We start from the raw sequence: 22,859 nt of genomic DNA on the forward strand, positions 1-22,859 counted from the left end.
TTGAACTTACTTGGGACATATTACTAACTTTTTTCCCCCCTATTTCTCCCTTTTGCAATGAGAATGTCTATACTATGGCTATCCCACAAGTGCATTTTGGAAGTATGTAACTTGTTTGGGTTTACTGATTCACATGTAGAGAGACATTTGCCTTAAGATAAATTCTACCCTGAGTCTCACCCATATCTGGTTTAAATGATATTTGGAAGAGACTTTGGACTTTTTAAAGTTGGTGCTGCAACGAGTTAAGACTTTTGGGGTTGCTGGAATGGAATTAATGTATTTTGCATATGAGAAGAACATTAATATTGAGGCACCAGAGATAGAATACTATAGACTAAATATGTTTCCTCAAAATGCATACATTCAAACCTAATCCCCAATACAAGAGCTCTCATGAATAGGATTACTGCCCTTTTAAAAGGGACCCCGGAAAGCTTCCTGACCCCTGCTGCCAAGTAAGGATACATTGAGAAGACAGTCATCCATGAAACAGGAACTGGCTCTTCACCAAACACCTAGACATGAAAGCTGACAGCACTTTAATAAATACTTTCTAATCTCCAGAATGTAAGAAATAAATTATGTTTATAAGCTACCAGGTGTGTGGCATTTTCATGATAGCAGCCAAATTACACTAAGACATTTTTATTTTTCAAGATTGATTTGGCCTTTTGATGTCCTTGGTGGTTGTACATACATCTTATGATTAAAAAAATTGTAAAAAATGTCACTGAAATTTTGATAGGCATTGCACTGAATCTGTAGATTATTTTGGCTAGTATGAACATTTGACAGTATTAATTCTTTTAATCCATGAACAGATGTCTTTATTTATTTCTGGCTTTTTATGTTTCTGTCATCAGTGTTTTGCACTTTTCAGTGAAAAGTCATCTTGCTTGAGTTTACTCTGAAGTATTTTATTCTTTTCCAAACTACTGTGAATACAATTGTTTTATTTTTTAAATTTCATGTTTGGATAATTCATTAGTATATACAATCATAACTGATATTTTTATTCTGCAGCTTTACAGAATTTATTTGTTCTAAAAGTTTTTTGTAGCATATTTAAGGTTTTCTACATACAAGAGTGTGTCATCTGCAAAGAATAACTTTACTTATTTTTCAGTTGAAATATCTTTTAGTTCCTTTTTTTTTTTTTTTGAATAATAGCTCTGGCAATAGCTTCCAGTATTATGTTGAATAGAAATGACAAGAATGGACATCCTTGTCTTGTTCCTGATCTTAGGGAAAATGCCTTCTGTTTTTCACCAATGAATATCATGTTAACCTGTGAACCTTTCATATATGGCCTTTACTGTGTTGAGGTAAGTTCCTTCTATACCTAATTTGTTGAGAATTTTTATCATGAAAGAACATTGAATTTTGTCAAATGCTTTTCTGCATTAATAGAGATGATCATGCAATTTTTTTCCTTTTTTTTAAATGTAGTATATCACATTGACTGATTCTGCATCATAGGGGTCAATCCTATTGGGTAATGGTGTATGTTTCCTAAAAATTTTCTGTTGAATTCTGTTTTTTGGCATTTTGTTAAGAATTTGTATGTCTATGTTCATTAGGAATATTCACCTGTAGTTTTATTTTCTTGAAATGTCTTTGTCTTTGATATTAGCATAATATTGGCCTCATTAAAATACAGTTAGAATCATTCACTTCTCTTCAATTTTTTGGAAGAGCTTGAGAAGGACTGGCTTTAATTCTTTATATATTTTATAGAATTCACCAGTGAAACTATATGGTTTGGGGATTTTCTTGTTGGAAAGTTTTTAATTACTGATTAAATAACCTTTCTAGTTATAAGTGTGTTCATATGTTATATTTCTCCATGATTCTGTCTTGGTAAATTGTATGTTTCCAGGAGTTTATCCATTTCTTCCAGCTTATCCAGTTAGTTGCTGTATATTTGATTATAACAGTCTCTTATGATCCTTTTTATTTCTGTGGCATCAGCTCTAATATCTTCTCTTTCATTTCTGATTTTATTTATTTGAGTCTTCTCTCTTTTTTCTTAGTCTAACTAAAAGTTTATTATTAACCTTTTAAAGTCAATATTTTTAAAATGTCCATACTACATAAAGCAATCTACAGATTCGATGCAATCCATATCAAAATACCAATGGCATTCTTCACAGAAATAGAACAAACACTAAAAATGTATATGAGAACAAAAAAGACCCAGAATACCCAAATCCATGCTGAGCAAAAGAACAAAACTGGAGAAATCACATTACCTGACTTCAAATTATACTACAGAATTAGTATTACAATATAGTAACCAAAACAGCCTGGTACTGGCATAAAAATAGATACATAGACAAAACAAAACAAAATAGAGATCCAGAAATAAATTTATACATCTACAGTGAACTAATTTTTGACAAAGGTGCCAAGAACATACACTGGGGTAAGGATAGTCTCTTCAATAAATGTTGTTCGGAAAACCGGACATCTATATGCAGAAGAATGAAATTAGATCCCTATATATTACCATATACCATATACATTAATCAAATCCAAATGGATTAAAGACAAATCTAAGACCTCAAATTATGAAACTACTAAAAAACAAAAAATCAGAAAAACTCTCCATGACATTGATTTTTGCAGAAATGTATTGAGTTAACCACTCTTGTGTTGCTGTGCTGATGAAGTATCATAATGAGAAGAATGTCCACTTTTTTCTACCACCTTAATTGTGGCTGGATTCACACTTGTCAGAGGTGCAGGTGCCTCTGTATTTCTTTCTGGATCTCTCACAAATGAAATTGGTCCATATAGTAATGTTGAAATAGGTGTATTCATGGGGGAAAAGAAGGGTAGATATTCTGCCTTCTTGCTGATGTCATTTCTCTATCAAAGAATTTTTTATCATGGTAATAACTGAGGGAGCTTATGTGAAACATTTCTACATTCTTATTGCCTTGAACAAATATGGGGTATATAAGGCTATAGCAACTGTACAGTTTTAGGCAAATTGAATTCTGAATAGTTTTAGAGAAATTCAGCCATGCCAGCCTTAATCTTATTGAGCTGTTTAATCACTCCAAGCATCTGCCCTCTTTAGACTTTCCATTATTTATTATAAAAAGCATAGACCTTATAGGTTATAAGCATAATCTCTTAATAACTGACTTCTATTCTCTATTCTATTACTAATAGTGTTGAATTCAGAAGTGTTTTTTATCTGAATTGCTAGAAATGTTAAGGGCAGAAACATGAAAAGTGTGCTTAAGCCAAAAAGCACTAAGCCCTCTTCCCATATTGTGCATTCCTTAGCTCTAAAATTAATGAGAAGCATGAAATGCAGGTGCTTGGTCTTTAGCATATATCAAGGAAAGACTGCCGTCCAAATTACTTTAGCACAGTGGTTCTTAAAAAGGTGGTGAGTTTTACCCAAAAATACATTTGGTGAATTCTGGAGACATTTTTAATTGTCACAACTGAGAGTAAAGTGGATTATTAGCATGTAGTGGTTGGAGGCCAGATATACTACTATACATCTTATAATATACAAAAAAAAAAAACCCACACAACAATTACCTGATCCAAATGTGAATAGAATTGAAGTTGAGAAATTGTGCCATTAGCCTAATGAATAAAAATCTTTGAGTAAAGTGAGGCAAGTAAGATTTCAAAAGTTTCAATGTGACTTCCACACAGATTTATCATCTACATGTCTGTAGCAAAGCAGCTGGAAAATTTTAATCCTGTTTTTGGCTAATTTTGTTACCCTCTATGCTGTGTAACCTTCCAATACTGGTTTCCTTTTGCATATTTTAGGTAAGTAAGCCTTATTTGCTTTACATAGATTTTTATCTGTGTCTGGCCATCACATCAATCTGAAAGGGGTATTAACATTTTTCAACATGGTGGAAATGCAAATTGGTAGCAGTAGTAAGATCTAGACGATATAATCAAACCCATTATGATCAAAGAGATTTGGAAAAGGTTGCAAGGTACTATAGAACAAAAGCCAGAAAAGATATTTTGAAATCCATATCGTTTGCTAAACTTTCATAATCTAACATTACAAAAGTCTTAGAATATATAATGTGAGCAGCAGACTATAATTCTCAAAGATATTAAAATAGAAGCTGTATTATAGAAACAAAGAAACACATAAAAATTTGCAATATTCAGACTATTTTTATCTGCTCAGGGAAAAACATTGAACCAAGGAAGGACATTGATATAGCCAGGTAAAATTTACAGATTCTGGAGCTTACTGCACAGTATTTCCCAGACACTGTGATAAAGGACCTATAATGAGTAACTTTATGTGTGTGTTTGCATGTGTTTAGAATGAATGGTAGCATATGAGGTTTCAGTGATGACGGGAAGAAGTTGATGGTCAATACTAAATTTCTAACATAAATTCACTTGTGAAGAATGTGGTTATTACTCAAATATCTAAATAAATTATGCATATTATGAGTGAATGGGATATCCTTACATATCTCCCAGAGAGTAGGATTGGGAATGCATATTTTACAGTATTAGGAAGCTCTGTATTTTCCAAAGCCAAGAACTGTGGTAAATCTGAATCAATTCAGGCTCTCTAAGCAATAAGATGACATTGACTTTTTATGTTCATTAAAGGGTTCTTGGTGCCTACTGACTCTTGAATAATGATCTGGATTGACTGATGTAAAAGGTGGATATGAGCTGCAGACTTCAGACTTTTTCTGTTACTGATGCTGCCATCTTTGACATGGAAGCCAAGGTAAAGTACTTTCAGTGAGCTGAAAGGAAAACCTCTGCAGTAATCGCCCTTTTATATCGTTGAGGAGGGTCACGAGGGAGGAGATAAAGGAGCAAAGCTCTTTTGAATGGAAAGCAACAGGCAGTTTGCCCCTGGCTGAAACTCAAAAAAATGTATCTCATGTCATCATCAGTCCTTATTGTATTATTACTTTTATGGTGTTGCATGTGTAAGCTACAGAAACGTGTTCTGATTGGAGTCTCTGGCATCAGTACAAAGGAGAGTCTCAGTGGCAGTTTTGGTCTTTGAAGTCAATTAATATCTGATAAAATTGATCGTGACTCCACTTATAATTAGTAGGCTTCTACTTAGCAGAGGTTAAAGATGCAATCACTACTAAAGAACATCAAATCCCTTCAAGATCAGGGATTTCAATAACATCCTGTCTAATGTCAATAAAACATTCAAATAATGAGCCAAGTAAATACATTGATTAAATAAAACTGGTTCCTACAGAAATATGAAAATCAGCACCATATAAGAAGAATCCATAATTTTCCTAAAAATATTACGGATGTGTAGTTAAAGTGACTTTATCCCAACAAAATGATCTGTATCTAGCAAAAGATGTTCACTCACCATTGGTCATAATTTGCAACATTTGTCTTATATTTGCAAATCTCCCCTCCATATATATATATATATATATATATATATATATACACACACACTGTAGTGAATGGCAGCATTATATCACAATATCGAGAGAGACAGAGAACATAGTACATAGTATATTGTATACAGATATAGGGTATGTACATAGTGTATTATATATTCTATGTTATATTTATATAATATATTGGCTGGAAAATTGGAAGGCAATAACATATATCACAAGTCACTCCAAAATACTTATAAATGTGTTTTCGAAGAAAACAGGAAAAAATATGTTTCAAAAAAAAAGGATCTTATTTTAACTTAATCACAAATTACTAAATTCAGAAAATTTAAAACTCATAAATCATTAATGTATGTCAATATTCAAATATCACCAATTGTCTAATAATGTCCCCTTCCAATATCAATGCATAGTCAAACATTATAATACACATTTGAACAAAGAATTTCTTTTTTTTTTTTATTTTATTTTATTTTTATTATTATTATACTTTAGGTTTTATGGTACATGTGCACAATGTGCAGGTAAGTTACATAAGTATACATGTGCCATGCTGGTGCGCTGCACCCACCAACTCGTCATCTAGCATTAGGTATATCTCCCAATGCTATCCCTCCCCCCTCCCTCCACCCCACAACAGTCCCCGAAGTGTGATGTTCCCCTTCCTGTGTCCATGTGTTCTCATTGTTCAATTCCCACCTATGAGTGAGAATATGCGGTGTTTGGTTTTTTGTTCTTGTGATAGTTTACTGAGAATGATGATTTCCAATTTCATCCATGTCCCTACAAAGGACGTGAACTCATCATTTTTTATGGCTGCATAGTATTCCATGGTGTATATGTGCCACATTTTCTTAATCCAGTCTATCATTGTTGGACATTTGGGTTGGTTCCAAGTCTTTGCTATTGTAAATAATGCGGCAATAAACATACGTGTGCATGTGTCTTTATAGCAGCATGATTTATAGTCCTTTGGGTATATACCCAGTAATGGGATGGCTGGGTCAAATGGAATTTCTAGTTCTAGATCCCTGAGGAATCGCCACACTGACTTCCACAAGGGTTGAACTAGTTTACAGTCCCACCAACAGTGTAAAAGTGTTCCTATTTCTCCACATCCTCTCCAACACCTGTTGTTTCCTGACTTTTTAATGATTGCCATTCTAACTGGTGTGAGATGGTATCTCATTGTGGTTTTGATTTGCATTTCTCTGATGGCCAGTGATGGTGAGCATTTTTTCATGTGTTTTTTGGCTGCATAAATGTCTTCTTTTGAGAAGTGTCTGTTCATGTCCTTCGCCCACTTTTTGATGGGGTTGTTTGTTTTTTTCTTGTAAATTTGTTGGAGTTCATTGTAGATTCTGGATATTAGCCCTTTGTCAGATGAGTAGGTTGCGAAAATTTTCTCCCATTTTGTAGGTTGCCTGTTCACTCTGATGGTAGTTTCTTTTGCTGTGCAGAAGCTCTTGAGTTTAATTAGATCCCATTTGTCAATTTTGGCTTTTGTTGCCATTGCTTTTGGTGTTTTAGACATGAAGTCCTTGCCCATGCCTATGTCCTGAATGGTAATGCCTAGGTTTTCTTCTAGGGTTTTTATGGTTTTAGGTCTAACATTTAAGTCTTTAATCCATCTTGAATTGATTTTTGTATACGGTGTAAGGAAGGGATCCAGTTTCAGCTTTCTACATATGGCTAGCCAGTTTTCCCAGCACCATTTATTAAATAGGGAATCCTTTCCCCATTTCTTGTTTTTGTCAGGTTTGTCAAAGATCAGATACTTGTAGATATGTGCCATTATTTCTGACGGCTCTGTTCTGTTCCATTGATCAATATCTCTGTTTTGGTACCAGTACCATGCTGTTTTGGTTACTGTAGCCTTGTAGTATAGTTTGAAGTCAGGTAGTGTGATGCCTCCAGCTTTGTTCTTTTGGCTTAGGATTGACTTGGCGATGCGGGCTCTTTTTTGGTTCCATATGAACTTTAAAGTAGTTTTTTCCAATTCTGTGAAGAAAGTCATTGGTAGCTTGATGGGGATGGCATTGAATCTGTAAATTACCTTGGGAAGGATGGCCATTTTCATGATATTGATTCTTCCTACCCATGAGCATGGAATGTTCTTCCACTTGTTTGTATCCTCTTTTATTTCCTTGAGCAGTGGTTTGTAGTTCTCCTTGAAGAGGTCTTTCACATCCCTTGTAAGTTGGATTCCTAGGTATTTTATTCTCTTTGAAGCAATTGTGAATGGGAGTTCACTCATGATTTGGCTCTCTGTTTGTCTGTTATTGATGTATAAGAATGCTTGTGATTTTTGCACATTGATTTTGTATCCTGAGACTTTGCTGAAGTTGCTTATCAGCTTAAGGAGATTTTGGGCTGAGACAATGGGGTTTTCTAGATATACTATCATGTCATCTGCAAACAGGGACAATTTGACTTCCTCTTTTCCTAATTGAATACCCTTGATTTCCTTCTCCTGCCTAATTGCCTTGGCCAGAACTTCCAACACTATGTTGAATAGAAGTGGTGAGAGAGGGCATCCCTGTCTTGTGCCAGTTTTCAAAGGGAATGCTTCCAGTTTTTGCCCATTCAGTATGATATTGGCTGTGGGTTTGTCATAAATAGCTCTTATTATTTTGAGATACGTCCCATCAATTCCTAATTTATTGAGAGTTTTTAGCATGAAGGGTTGTTGAATTTTGTCAAAGGCCTTTTCTGCATCTATTGAGATAATCATGTGGTTTTTGTCTTTGGTTCTGTTTATATGCTGGATTACATTTATTGATTTGCGTATATTGAACCAGCCTTGCATCCCAGGGATGAAGCCCACTTGATCATGGTGGATAAGCTTTTTGATGTGCTGCTGGATTCTGTTTGCCAGTATTTTATTGAGGATTTTTGCATCAATGTTCATCAAGGATATTGGTCTAAAATTCTCTTTTTTTGTTGTGTCTCTGCCAGGCTTTGGTATCAGGATGATGCTGGCCTCATAAAATGAGTTAGGGAGGATTCCCTCTTTTTCTATTGATTGGAATAGTTTCAGAAGGAATGGTACCAGCTCCTCCTTGTACCTCTGGTAGAATTCGGCTGTGAACCCATCTGGTCCTGGACTCTTTTTGGTTGGTAAGCTATTGATTATTGCCACAATTTCAGCTCCTGTTATTGGTCTATTCAGAGATTCAACTTCTTCCTGGTTTAGTCTTGGGAGGGTGTATGTGTTGAGGAATTTATCCATTTCTTCTAGATTTTCTAGTTTATTTGCATAGAGGTGTTTGTAATATTCTCTGATGGTAGTTTGTATTTCTGTGGGATCGGTGGTGATATCCCCTTTATCATTTTTTATTGCATCTATTTGATTCTTCTCTCTTTTTTTCTTTATTAATCTTGCTAGCGGTCTATCAATTTTGTTGATCCTTTCAAAAAACCAGCTCCTGGATTCATTGATTTTTTGAAGGGTTTTTTGTGTCTCTATTTCCTTCAGTTCTGCTCTGATTTTAGTTATTTCTTGCCTTCTGCTAGCTTTTGAATGTGTTTGCTCTTGCTTTTCTAGTTCTTTTAATTGTGATGTTAGGGTGTCAATTTTGGATCTTTCTTGCTTTCTCTTGTGGGCATTTAGTGCTATAAATTTCCCTCTACACACTGCTTTGAATGCATCCCAGAGATTCTGGTATGTTGTGTCTTGGTTCTCATTGGTTTCAAAGAACATCTTTATTTCTGCCTTCATTTCATTATGTACCCAGTAGTCATTCAGGAGCAGGTTGTTCAGTTTCCACGTAGTTGAGCAGTTTTGAGTGAGATTCTTAATCCTGAGTTCTAGCTTGATTGCACTGTGATCTGAGAGACAGTTTGTTACAATTTCTGTTCTTTTACATTTATTGAGGAGAGCTTTACTTCCAAGTATATGGTCAATTTTGGAATAGGTGTGGTGTGGTGCTGAAAAAAATGTATATTCTGTTGATTTGGGGTGGAGAGTTCTGTAGATGTCTATTAGGTCCGCTTGGTGCAGAGCTGAGTTCAATTCCTGGGTATCCTTGTTGACTTTCTGTCTCGTTGATCTGTCTAATGTTGACAGTGGAGTGTTAAAGTCTCCCATTATTAATGTTTGGGAGTCTAAGTCTCTTTGTAGGTCACTCAGGACTTGCTTTATGAATCTGGGTGCTCCTGTATTGGGTGCATATATATTTAGGATAGTTAGCTCTTCTTGTTGAGTTAATCCCTTTACCATTATGTAATGGCCTTCTTTGTCTCTTTTGATCTTTGTTGGTTTAAAGTCTGTTTTATCAGAGACTAGGATTGCAACCCCTGCCTTTTTTTGTTTTCCATTTGCTTGGTAGATCTTCCTCCATCCTTTTATTTTGAGCCTATGTGTGTCTCTGCACGTGAGATGGGTTTCCTGAATACAGCACACTGATGGGTCTTGAGTCTTTATCCAATTTGCCAGTCTGTGTCTTTTAATTGGAGCATTTAGTCCATTTACATTTAAAGTTAATATTGTTATGTGTGCATTTGATCCTGTCATTATGATGTTAGCTGGATATTTTGCTCGTTAGTTGATGCAGTCTCTTCCTAGTCTCGATGGTCTTTACATTTCAGTATGATTTTTGCAGTGGCTGGTACCGGTTGTGCCTTTCCATGTTTAGCGCTTCCTTCAGGAGCTCTTTTAGGGCAGGCCTGGTGGTGACAAAATCTCTCAGCATTTGCTTGTCTGTAAAGTATTTTATTTCTCCTTCACTTATGAAGCTTAGTTTGGCAGGATATGAAATTCTGGGTTGAAAATTCTTTTCTTTAAGAATGTTGAATATTGGCCCCCACTCTCTTCTGGCTTGTAGGGTTTCTGCCGAGAGATCCGCTGTTAGTCTGATGGGCTTCCCTTTGATGGTAACCCGACCTTTCTCTCTGGCTGCCCTTAACATTTTTTCCTTCATTTCAACTTTGGTGAATCTGACAATTATGTGTCTTGGAGTTGCTCTTCTCGAGGAGTATCTTTGTGGCATTCTCTGTATTTCCTGAATCTGAATGTTGGCCTGCCTTGCTAGATTGGGGAAGTTCTCCTGGATAATATCCTGCAGAGTGTTTTCTAACTTGGTTCCATTCTCCCCGTCACTTTCAGGTACACCAATCAGACGTAGATTTGGTCTTTTCACATAGTCCCACATTTCTTGGAGGCTTTGCTCGTTTCTTTTTATTCTTTTTTCTCTAAACTTCCCTTCTTGCTTCATTTCATTCATTTCATCTTCCAGGGCTGATACCCTTTCTTCCATTTGATCGCATCGGCTCCTGAGGCTTCTGCATTCTTCACGTAGTTCTCGAGCCTTGGTTTTCAGCTCCATCAGCTCCTTTAAGCACTTCTCTGTATTGGTTATTCTAGTTATACATTCTTCTAAATTTTTTTCAAAGTTTTCAACTTCTTTGCCTTTGGTTTGAATATCCTCCCGTAGCTCGGAGTAATTTGATCGTCTGAAGCCTTCTTCTCTCAGCTCGTCAAAGTCATTCTCCATCCAGCTTTGTTCCGTTGCTGGTGAGGAACTGCGTTCCTTTGGAGGAGGAGAGGTACTCTGCTTTTTAGAGTTTCCAGTTTTTCTGCTCTGTTTTTTCCCCATCTTTGTGGTTTTATGTACTTTTGGTCTTTGATGATGGTGATGTACAGATGGGTTTTTGGTGTGGATGTCCTTTCTGTTAGTTTTCCTTCTAACAGACAGGACCCTCAGCTGCAGGTCTGTTGGAGTACCTGGCCGGCCGTGTGAGGTGTCGGTCTGCCCCTGCTGGGGGGTGCCTCCCAGTTAGGCTGCTCAGGGGTCAGGGGTCAGGGACCCACTTGAGGAGGCAGTCAGCCCGTTCTCAGATCTCCAGCTGTGTGCTGGGAGAACCACTGCTCTCCTCAAAGCTGTCAGACAGGGACATTTAAGTCTGCAGAGGTTACTGCTGTCTTTTTGTTTGTCTGTGCCCTGCCCCCAGAGGTGGAGCCTACAGAGGCAGGCAGGCCTCCTTGAGCTGTGGTGGGCTCCACCCAGTTCAAGCTTCCAGGCTGCTTTGTTTACCTAAGCGAGCCTGGGCAATGGCGGGCGCCCCTCCACCAGCCTCGCTGCCTACTTGCTGTTTGATCTCAGACTGCTGTGCTAGCGATCAGCGAGACTCCGTGGGCGTAGGACCCTCTGAGCCAGGTGCGTGCTATACTCTCCTGGGGCACCGTTTCCTAAGCCTGTCGGAAAAGCACAGTATTCGGGTGGGAGAGGCCCGATTTTCCAGGTGCTGTCTGTCACCCCTGGAAGGGGAACTCCCTGACCCCTTGCGCTTCCCGAGTGAGGCAATGCCTCGCCCCTGCTTCGGCTGGCGCACGGTGCGCTCACCCACTGACCTGCGCCCACTGTCTGGCACTCCCTAGTGAGATGAACACAGTACCTCAGATGGAAATGCAGAAATCACCCGTCTTCTGCGTCGCTCGCGCTGGGAGCTGTAGACCAGAGCTGTTCCTATTCGGCCATCTTGGCTCCTCCCGGAACACCGAAAAACAGAACAAAGAATTTCAAGGGATAGAATAGCTAATTCATTATTATTTTCTAATAAATTTTATACATTTATTTGCAAGCATGACTGGTGAGAGAGAGTACACAAAATAGAAAGCCACAAATATGTGCAAAATTTGACATAATTAAAAGTTAAGGTAGCTTCTTTTTAGAATATGTTTTAGTATACATTTTTCCAGAAACCAAATAGTAGTCCTCTTGTGCATTACTGGACAAGCAAACAATAGCTTTCATTGTGGACTATGTATAAAACAAACAACTTGCAATGAATTCTTGAAGGGAATATATGGTGCAAAGCTACTTTTCACCCAGTTAACATAAAGACATACCTTGTTTTTCTGAGTAAGTAATCTATACCCCAAAATGCACCTGTGCCCTCAGCTGCCTGCTGAAAAAAAAAAAAAGTATGGTTAATTAACTAGGATGTGGTTCATAAGGTTTGTGATGTTATCTGCCTAAGGAGTATTGAATCAATTATTCACTTTTGGAAATGAAGGAAATGACAAATAAAATGTACTTTGGGGGGACTTGAAATATTCTTCTTTCAAGAATATATCCAAAGGTGGAAGTCAGCATGGCATCATGTAGACACTTTGCAAACATAGCGGATAAAACTCTGAAGTTCTTAACCCGATGAGAACACTCATAATATTTGAAAAAGGTTTAGGTGTTGATTTCAGATTTCTAATTATTTAACTGATTTTAGGCATATGTGCCTGAAGATGACAATGTCCAATAATTTTTTTAATGATATGCCAAGTGAGTCCTTAAGATGTGGCATGACACTACTATATTATATGTCTTAGCATGCTAATTTCTAAATGCTAAATGAGAACAGTTCTAGCAAATAAAATGTTAGCACAGTCTCGAATGAAAGGTTAGTGAAGCACAAGCACTCATACTTGTCTACCATTCTTGGGTGTTCTTTGTTTTTGACCACAAACATAAAGGAACATAGAATTTGCAACATTTGCATGGTATCTATACTGATCTTCCATGCACCACATGGCATTTTCTATTTCAGTATGTATGAATAACCATTATTTTGTAAGTTGGTTCCATTTTTCAGTAGATTATAGACTCTCGTTATTGCCACAACAATCATTTCACTACATATCATACAGATGTAATACAAACATTTATTATATTATATGTTGCCTTTTAATATGAAGAACCTTTATACCAGACATCTTAGAGATGCTGAATTAATATCAGAATTAACCCAAAATCCTGGTTAGACCATTACATTAGATACATATTGAAAACTATGAGTTTAGTGTTCATCTGTGTCACCCAGTATTTTAAAAAACCTCTACTCAATAAAGCAATGATAAAGGTGTCACTAGTATAACAGTTGTTCCCTCTACAACTATGTTGACTGTTTCTTAGAAATTATCTTCCCATGGGAAATCACTTATTAATAATCAGTTACTCCAGGACAAAGGGAAATACAGTGTCTGGTAGGGTGGATCCTTACATGACAGTTTTTAACTTCTTACAAACTTTAATTGCAAGGTCACTTCTATAACATAGTGTTTGTTTCATAGTACTCAATTATAACAATTCAAAAGATGAAATTGTAATTTGACACTAACATGATGAAAACTGTGGTTCTAAGGAATATAAAGGTTTTAGGAAATCACTCTCACTGAGACCAGTGTTTAATTAGTTTTAGATACCTTCTCTACTTAAAACTGATATATTAACTTGCTGGAGCTTTATTTTTCATTACCAAAGTCCCAGACTGATTAACTTGTTTTATGATCTGTGTAATCAATTGTTTATCATGAACTGAACCAACAGCTGCAGAACACAGTTGGAAATAACCCAGGAGCAAAGGAAGACATTATTTCAGGAAGAGAAAACAAAATAGAAGGAATAAAGCCAACTAAAATGTAACTTACGCAAAGATGAGTTTAAAGGTGTCTCTAGTGTGCTACTTCTTAGCTATTAACAAGAAACAGTCTCAGCCCTCAGGTCCTAAAGTAAACACACTGACACAGTGTAGGAGTAAATTATCCATGAGAGTAAAAGACAGTTTGAAGATCTTGTTTTACATGAAGTTTAATTATGTTATTTAAAAAATGATGTTCTTCATATTTTTATTGTTATAATTGTATATATCTGTTGAACCTTAAGTGATTGTTATCTTCATACATGAAGTAAACGATTTGTTTCAATTTTTGATACACATATTCAGGAATGTCTATTTGAAATAAATTTATAAGTTATTAATACTCCGTAAATTAAGTATTGTGTTAATTATAATAAGTACAATTATGTTGATACTTGGTGTGAGCAGAGTAATGGTACATTATTCAGCAGAGAATATTTTCTTTTAATTTCTTCATTTTTAATTGATTAATGTATGTACCCTTAACAATAACATAAATTAGATTTTTAAAAATATTTTGAAATTAAATTTCAAAACCAGAAGTTTTCAAAGAGAACATAGTGTGGAATAAATAAAATTAATTAAAATTAATTTTTTCATTATAATACAAATTTAAGTTGCTTTTTATTTTAGAGTTATTATTTATTTTTCAGTGACTTGCTCTACTTCCTCCCAAAGGATATCAGTCCAATCAAAAATGGTGCATATCACTCTCCTCAGCATCCATTTCTGGAAAACCTAATTAGTGACAATATCCCATAAGTAAATCAGATAGAATTCATTTTATAGCATTTTCTTCTAAACAGTATTAGTTTTATTAATTGAGCCTACTCCATTTTTCTTCCTTGATAAAATTTTGATGACTTAGGGAAATATAAAGTCACTTTATAGACAATGATTGAAATGATTGATCTTATTAGCTTTAGCAGCTTTATTTTAAAAATTAATAATATGTCTTCCTGAACAGTTCATTGACAGTCTCCACTATAACAATTCATTTTCTCAGTACAAATTAGAGAATGAGATCAGAATATGGATACACTGCAAGAGGTGGAGCCCTGGAACAAAAGTAAGAGGTAATATGCTTTCAAGCTTTTTTCAAATTTGCTTTACTATTTTTCTGTATCATCTACATATCATCTATCTATCCATCTATCTATCTATCCACCTATCTATCATCTGTCTGTCCAATCTATATTTCTGTGTGAAGGAGGAAGGGGAAATACTATATTAGAATCTTCTTTCAAATAAAAATATTGCAGAAATATTTCAACTTTTTTAAATTTCAAAGTCAGCTTTATCCAGGATTCTGTAATTGCCCATGTCATTGTTATTTTGAAGAATGTACAAATTCACTAATCTATTTAGGAGTGAATATTAATTATGTACACCTATTGCAGATATAAAGTTTCATAATATGATTCCAAGTTTGTTTTGAACAAACAAGTTAGGGCAAAAATAATCAAAAACATTAATGTGTTCATTCATTCACACATCTTTAGTATTCCTTTAGAATCATTATAAGAAAGATTATCTGCTCTACATGGAATATGCAAGGATAATTGACAAATTCTGTTATTCAGAGGATTTACATCTACTGAGGGTGATACACATATCAATACATTGTTAGAATATGGTGTAATAGCTGTGATAAAGAAGCAGTGAAGAAAGTCATATGTACTCAAATCCACAAAAGTCAACTTTAATGAGTGGATTAGGGAACACACACAATACACACACAGATGCACACACACACAGACACACCACCCCTCCCAAATTCTAATACCATGATTGTCTATGTCCCCATTTTGGCTTAGTCAATATTGTGACCAATGAGGTAATTTTAAAAAAATGTAGAATATGTAAATACTAGTTTAGACAAGACACAGTTACATAGTGTAATATGCTTTCACTTTATTCTTCTGCCACATTTTGCATCTCCTGAAGTTATTTTATATTTTGCTTTTTGCTTTCTTATTATTTTCACCTACTTAATTACTATTCTTACTCAACTGCTTTTCTTCAGTCATTTCCTGAGTTGTCCCTCTTCTCCCTTTAAGAGTTTTGTTATCTTATTCCAGTCTGCACTGGTATGCTTACTATTTTAAAAAAATGTGTTTAACCTTTATTTTAAGTTCAGGGACACATGTGCAGTTTTGTTACATAGGTAAACTTGTGTCATGTGGGTTTGTTGTACAGATTATCACCTAGGTATTAAACCTAGTATCATTAGTTATTTTTTGTGATCATCTCCCTCCTTGCACCCTCCACCTTCCTATAGGCCCTAGTGAATGTTGTTCTCCTCTATGTGTCCATGTGTTGTCATCATTTTGCTTTTACTTGTAAGTGATAACATGCGGTATTTTATTTTCTGTTCTTATCTTCATTTGCTAAGGATAACAGCCTCTAGCTCCATCCAAGTTCCTGAAAAGGCAAAGGGCATGATCTTGTTCTTATTTTTTGGCTGTATAGTATTCAATGGTGTATGTGTACCACATTTTCTTTATCCAGTCTGTTATTGATGGGCATTTAGGTCGGTTCCATGTCTTTGCTTTTGTGAAGTGTGTTGCAATGAACATATGCCTACCTGTGTCTTTATAGTAGAATAATTTATATTCCTTTGGGTATATATTCAGTAATGAGATTGCTGTGTCAAATGGTATTTCTGTCTTTAGGTCTTTGAGGAATTGCCACACTGTCTTCTACAATGGTTGAGCTAATTTACACCTTCCATCAACAGGGTATAATTCCTTTTTCTCCACAACCTCACCAGCATCTGTTATTTTATGACTTTAGAATAACAGCCATTCCACCTGGTGTTAGATGGTATCACGTTGTGGTTTTGATTTATATTTCTCTAATGATCGGTGATGTTGAGCTTTTTTTCATATGATTGTTGGTCGCAGGTATGTCTTCTTTTGAAAAGTGTCTGTTCATGTCCTTTACCAACCTTTTTATAGGGTTATTCATCTTTTTCTTGTATATTTGTTTATGTTCCTTATAGATGTTGTATATTATATTAGATCTTTGTCAGATGCATAGTTTGCAAAAATTTTCTCCCATTCTGTAGGTTGTCTGTTCACACTGATGATAGTTGCTTTTGCTGTGCAGAAGCTCTTTAGTTTAATTTGATCACAGCATTTGCCAATTTTTGCTTTTGTTGCAATTGCTTTTGGCATCTTCATTGTGAAATCTTTGCCCATGACTATGTCCTGAATGGTATTGACTAGATTGTCCTCCAGGGTTCTAATAGTTTTGGGTTTTACATTAAGTCTTAAACTACCTTGAGTTAATTTTTGTGTATGGTGTAAGAAAGGGGTTTGGTTTTCATCTTCTGCATATGGCTAGCCAGTTATCCCAGCACCATTTATTGAACAGGAAGTCCGTTCCCCATTGATTGTTTTTGTCAGGTTTGTCGAAGATCAGATAATTGTAGGTGTGTGGTCTTATTTCTGGGTTCTGTATTCTGTTCCATTGGTCTATGTGTCTTTTTGTAACGGTACCATGCTGTTTTGGTTACTGCAGCCTTGTGGTATAGTTTGAAGTTGGGAAACGTGATGCATCTGGCTTTGTTCTTTTTGTTTAGGATTGCCTTGGCTATTCAGGCTACATTTGGGTTCCATATGAATTTTTAAATAGTTTTTTCTGGTCTGTGAAGAATGTCAGTGGTAGTTTAAGAAGCATAGCATTGAATTTATGAATTACTTTGGGCAGTATGGCTATTTTAATGATATTGATTATTCCTATCCATGAGCATGAGATGTTTTCCAAATCAGAGATGTCATCTCTGATTTCTTTGAGCAGTGGTTTGTAGTTTTTCTTGTGGAAATCTTTTACCTTTCTACTTACCTGTATTCCTAGGTATTTATTCTTTTTATGGCAATTGTGAATGGGAGTTTATTTCTGATTTGGCTCTCAGCTTGACTGTTGTTGGTGTATAGAAATGCTTGTGATTTTTGCACATTGATTTTGTATCCTGAGACTTTGCTTAAGTTGTTGATCAGCTTAAGAAGCTTTGGGGCTGAGACTACATGTTTTCTATATATAGAATCGCGTCATCTGCAAAAGATAGTTTGAATTTCTCTCTTCCTATACGAATACCATTTATTTATTTCTCTTGCCTAATTGCCTTGACCAAAACATCCAATACTCTGTTGAATAGGAGTATTGAGAGTGAATATCCTTGTTTTGTGCTGGTTTTCAAAAGGAATGCTTTAGCTTTTCCCCATTCGGTATGATGTTGGCTGTGGGTTTGTCATATACAGCTCTTATTATTTTGAGGTATGTTCCTTCAACACTTTCTTTCTTAAGAGTTTTTAACATGAAGCCATGTTTAATTTTATCAAAAGGCTATTCTGCATCTATTGAGATAATTATGTGGTTTTTATCTTTAGTTCTGTTTATGTGATGAATCACATTTGTTGATTTGGTATGTTGAACTAGCCTTGTATCCCAGGGATAAAGCCTAATTGATAATGGTGGATAAGCTTTTAGATCTGCTGCTGGATTTGGTTTGCTAGTATTTTGTTGAGTATTTTTGCATCAATGTTCATCAAGGATATTGGCCTGAAGTTTTCTTTTTTGTTGTATCTCTGCCAGGTTTTGGTATTGGAATGATGTTGGCCATAGAATCAGTTAGGGAGGAGTCCCTTCTCCTCAACGTTTTGGAATAGTTTCAGTAGGAATGGTACCAACTCTTCTTTGGTAGAATTCATCTGTGAGTCTGGGCTTTTTATTTTCTTTTTTTTCTTTTTTTTGGTAGGTAGGCTATTTTTTACAGCCTCAATTTCAAAGCTTGTTATTTCTCTGTTCAGGGATTCAATTTCTTCCTGGTTCAGTCTTGGGACGGTGCATGTGTCTAAGAATTGATACATTCCTTATGTTTTCTATTTTATGTGCATAGAGATATTCTTAATCTCCGCTGATGGTTACTTGTATTTCTGCAGGGTCAGTGGTAATATATCCCCTTTGTCACTTCTGATTGTGTTTATTTGAATCTTCTCTCTTATTTATTAGTCTAGCCGTTCCTCTGTTTTGTTTATTTTTGTTTAAAAATACAGGCCCCGATTTCACTGATTTTTTGAATTTTTTTTGTGTGTCTCTGTCTCCTCCAGTCTAGTTCTGATTTTGCTTGTTACTCGTCTTCTGCTAACTAACTTTGGGCTTTGTTTGCTCTTGGTTCTCCAGTTCTTTTAGTTCTTTGTTTGCTCTTAGTTCTCTAGTTCTCTAGTTCTTTAGTTATTAACTTGAGATCTTTCTAACTTTTGATGGCAGCTTTTAGCGCTATAAATTTTCCTCAACACTGCTTTCACCATGTCCCAGAGTTTCTGGTATGTCATATTGTTGTTCTCATTAGTTTCGAAGTACTTTTTCATTTCTGCCTTAATTTTGTTATTGACTCAAAAGTCATTTGGGACCAGTTTATTCAATTTCCATGTAATTGTATAATTTTGAGGGAATTTCTTAATCTTAATTTTGAATTTGATTGTGGTGTAATCTGAGATACTTTGTTATGATTTCAGGTTTTTTTTTTTTGTATTTGGTGAGTATGTTTACTTTCCAATAATTTGATCAATTTTAGAGTATGTGCCATGTGGTGATAAGAAAAATATATATTCTCTTGTATTTGGGTGATGAGTTCTGTGGATGACTAACAGATCCAGTTGATCCAGTGCTGAGTTCAGGTCCTAAATATCTTTGTTTATTTTCCTTCTCAATGATCTGCCTAATATTGTCAGTGGGGTGTTAAAATCTCCCACTATTATTATGTTGGAGTCTAAGTGCCTTTAAAAGTCTCTAGGAACTTTCTTTATGAATCTGGGTGCTCCTGTGTTGGGTATATATATATTTAGGTTAGTTAGAGTTTTTTTGGTGAATTGAAGCCTTTACCATTATGTAAAGCTAAAACAAAACAACAAAAAAATTGGACCTTTTACCATTATATAAATGTATTACCCTTCTTTGTCTTTTTAAAATCTTTCTTGGTTTAAGGTCTGTTTTGTCAGAAACAAGGATTGTAACCCCTGCTTTTATCTGTTTTTCATTTGCTTTGCAGATTTCTCTCCATTCCTTTATTTTGAACCTATGTGGTTTTTTTTGCCTGTGAGATGGACCTCTTGAAGACACCATAGCAATGGGTCTTGGTTCTTTATCCAGCCTGCCACTCTGTGTCTTTTAATTGAAGCAGTTAGCCCATTTACATTCAGGATCAGTATTGATATGTGTGGATTTTATCCTGTCATCATGTTAGCTGGTTATTTTGCAGACTTGTTTATGTGGTTGCTTTATAGTGTATTTCAGTGTGCTTTTGTGGTAGCTGGCAATGGTCTTTCATTTCCCTAATTAGTGCTTTCTTCAAGAGCTCTTTAAGGCAGGTCTGGTGGAAACAAATTCCCTCAGCATTTGCTTGTTTGAAAAGGATCTCATTTCTCCTTTACTTATGAAACCTAGTTTGGCCAGACATAAAATTCAAGGTTGGAATTTCTTTTCTTTAACAATGTTAAATATTGGCTCCCAATCTCTTCTGGCTTGTAGGGTTTCAGCTGAGGGGTTCACTGTTAGTCTGATGGGCTTCCCTTTGTAGGTGGCCTGCCCTTTCTTTCTAATTATTTTCAACATTTTTTCTATCATTTTGACCTTAGAGAATCTGATGATTATGGGGTTTGGGGATGATCTTCTTGCAGAGTATCTTATTGGAGTTCTCTGCATTTCCTGAATTTGAATATTGGGTTGAGAAAATTCTCATGGATGACATTCTGAAATACGTTTCACAAGTTGGTTCCATTCTCCCCATCTCTTTTAGGTACACCAATGAGTCATAGATTTGGTGTCTTTACATAATCCCATATTTCTTGGAGGTTTCATTCATTCTTTTTCATTCTTTTTTTCTCTATTCTCATATGCCTGTCTTATTTTAAAAAGATGGTCTTCAAGCCTTAAGATTTTTTTTCTCCACTTGATCTATTCTGTTATTAATACTTGTGATTGCTTTATGAAATCCTTGTAGTGTGTTTTTCAGCTCTATCAGGTTGGTTATGTTCTTCTCCATACTAGCTCTTTTGTCTGTCAGCTCTTGCAATGTTTCATCATGATTTTTAACTTCCTTGCACTAGGTTATAACATACTACTGTAGCTCAATGAGCTTCATTTCTACCCATATTGTGAATTCTACTACTGTATTTCAGCTGTTTCAGCCTCAGTCCAGTTCTGAACTCTTGCAGGAGAGATGATGTGGTCATTTGGAGAAAAGAAGGTTTTCAGAAACTTTTGAGTTTTCAGCATTCTTGTGCTGATTTTTTTCTCATCTTTGTTGGCTTATCTACCTTCAATCTTTGAAGCTATTGACTTTCAGATTTTTTTTTTCTTTTCTTTTTTCTATTTGTTGACCCAGAGGATTTGATTGTGGTATAAGGTGGGTTCAGCCACCTAGCTTTGCTTCTGGAAGATTTTAGGGGACCTTTGTTCAGCTTCCAACTCCTAGACTGTGTGCTCTAACTCTGGGGGACTTGTATTGGGCACCAATTTTGTTATCTGGCTACTTGAGATTTGGAGTTAACTGTGCTGGAGAACCAACGTGTGGCAGCTGCAGCTGAATGCTAGGAAATGCAGGGGTGCCTGTCTCCCTGTAGGCAGTTACCACAGTGGTGGAGGCAAGAGAGTTTTGGAGACTGTGTGGTATTACAGTGGAAGTGGTTTGGGTTTGCAGCAGGGTATCGGCCAGCACAGGACCATGTGCCTTCTCTGTGACCCACAAGCAGTAGTGATTGCTCCAGATGTGGGAGGATGACCCGTTCTCTGAGCAACTTTGGCTAAGCAAAGTGATGTGGGGAGTTGCAGTGGGCTTGGGGGAAGTTGCAGTATGGGGAGGAAACATGCAGGCTGGTGCATGCCACAGAGGTCATCTTTCTGGCGCTCTCTACTGGTCAGGCATGGTACACCTGCATGGAAACTATGGTGTAGGCCCCCAGGGTGCCCAAGACTGCCCTGTAAGCTGGCGTGATAGGTTACTATTTATTTTCATCTTTACTATTAATTACTTCCCTCATCATCATCCTTGGAATTCCTTTATCTCTGTCATGATTAGATACAAAATTTCTGGATACCTGATTTTATACTTCTAAACATGTTTGGTTGATTCCTTCCTTTTTATAGATCATTTTCTGTAGCTATGTTGCTTCTTCAGAAAAATTAGTTAATTTTTATTTTAGTATCTGATAATACTATTCTCTCAATGACTTGATTGATATGGAGTTGCATATAGATTTTTTTTAATCAGAATTTTAAGTTGTCATTCCATGGTCTTCAATCTATCATTATTAAGGTTCCAGTTTCTATCACTGATCCTTTATATTTGTCCTACTGTTATCAAACTCCAAATGTAGGTTTGTGTACCCAATGCACAGTAAACCAATCACTGACACATCAGCACCTAGGAGCAGAGAAAGGTTTATTCAATTTGGCAAAAGTAAGAGAGTAGGAGAGAGGGTCACTCAAATTTGACTTCCTTTCAACATAAAGGAGGGCTTTTATGAGCAAGATAGAAATATTGGAGATGGGATCTCCTAGTGATCAAAGCTGATTGCATTCTTCAGATTGTAGATCTCATCAGTTCATTTCAGAGTTATAGACACCAACTACGAAGTCTGCATGATGTAAGAAGCATTGTTCTTTGAAAGAAAAACAAATTTATCAATCTTGCAGGGAGTTCTGGAGGTTAGAATACGAATGAAGTTAATCAATTACCAGTGACTACCCTCTACCAAAATGATTACTTTCAAGCAAGCATTCATGGAAGATGAAACGGTTAACATAAAAGGAAAATAAGGAAAATAACCATCTTATGATCTTTATAATAAAGGTTTGGTCGCACTACCATTATCTTCTGGGGAGCTTTTAAGTTCTGTTCATGGATTTTAGTATTCTAAAAGTCCATGAAAATATGCTCTGATTAATAAGTATTTTAAAATTAATTTTATTGGACTTCAGGGTAATCTTATTTTTTGTGTGTATTGGAGGAGGAGTGAAATTCTTGTATTTTTT

General features: G+C 35.9%; 1 long non-coding RNA gene across 2 annotated transcripts in view; it reads left to right on the forward strand.

The window, feature by feature from the left end:
• Window positions 1-11,385: 11,385 nt before the first annotated feature.
• LOC134739290 (uncharacterized) overlaps window positions 11,386-22,859 on the forward strand; it is a 44,941-nt gene continuing 33,467 nt past the window's right edge. For both annotated transcript variants that reach the window (XR_010125910.1, XR_010125911.1), the window contains exons 1-2: window positions 11,386-11,563; window positions 14,827-14,896. This is a non-coding gene — a long non-coding RNA (uncharacterized LOC134739290). The remainder of the gene's footprint in view (window positions 11,564-14,826; window positions 14,897-22,859) is intronic.

Source organism: Pongo pygmaeus, chromosome 3 (genome assembly GCF_028885625.2).
Source record: "Pongo pygmaeus isolate AG05252 chromosome 3, NHGRI_mPonPyg2-v2.0_pri, whole genome shotgun sequence".
Lineage (NCBI taxonomy): Eukaryota > Metazoa > Chordata > Mammalia > Primates > Hominidae > Pongo > Pongo pygmaeus.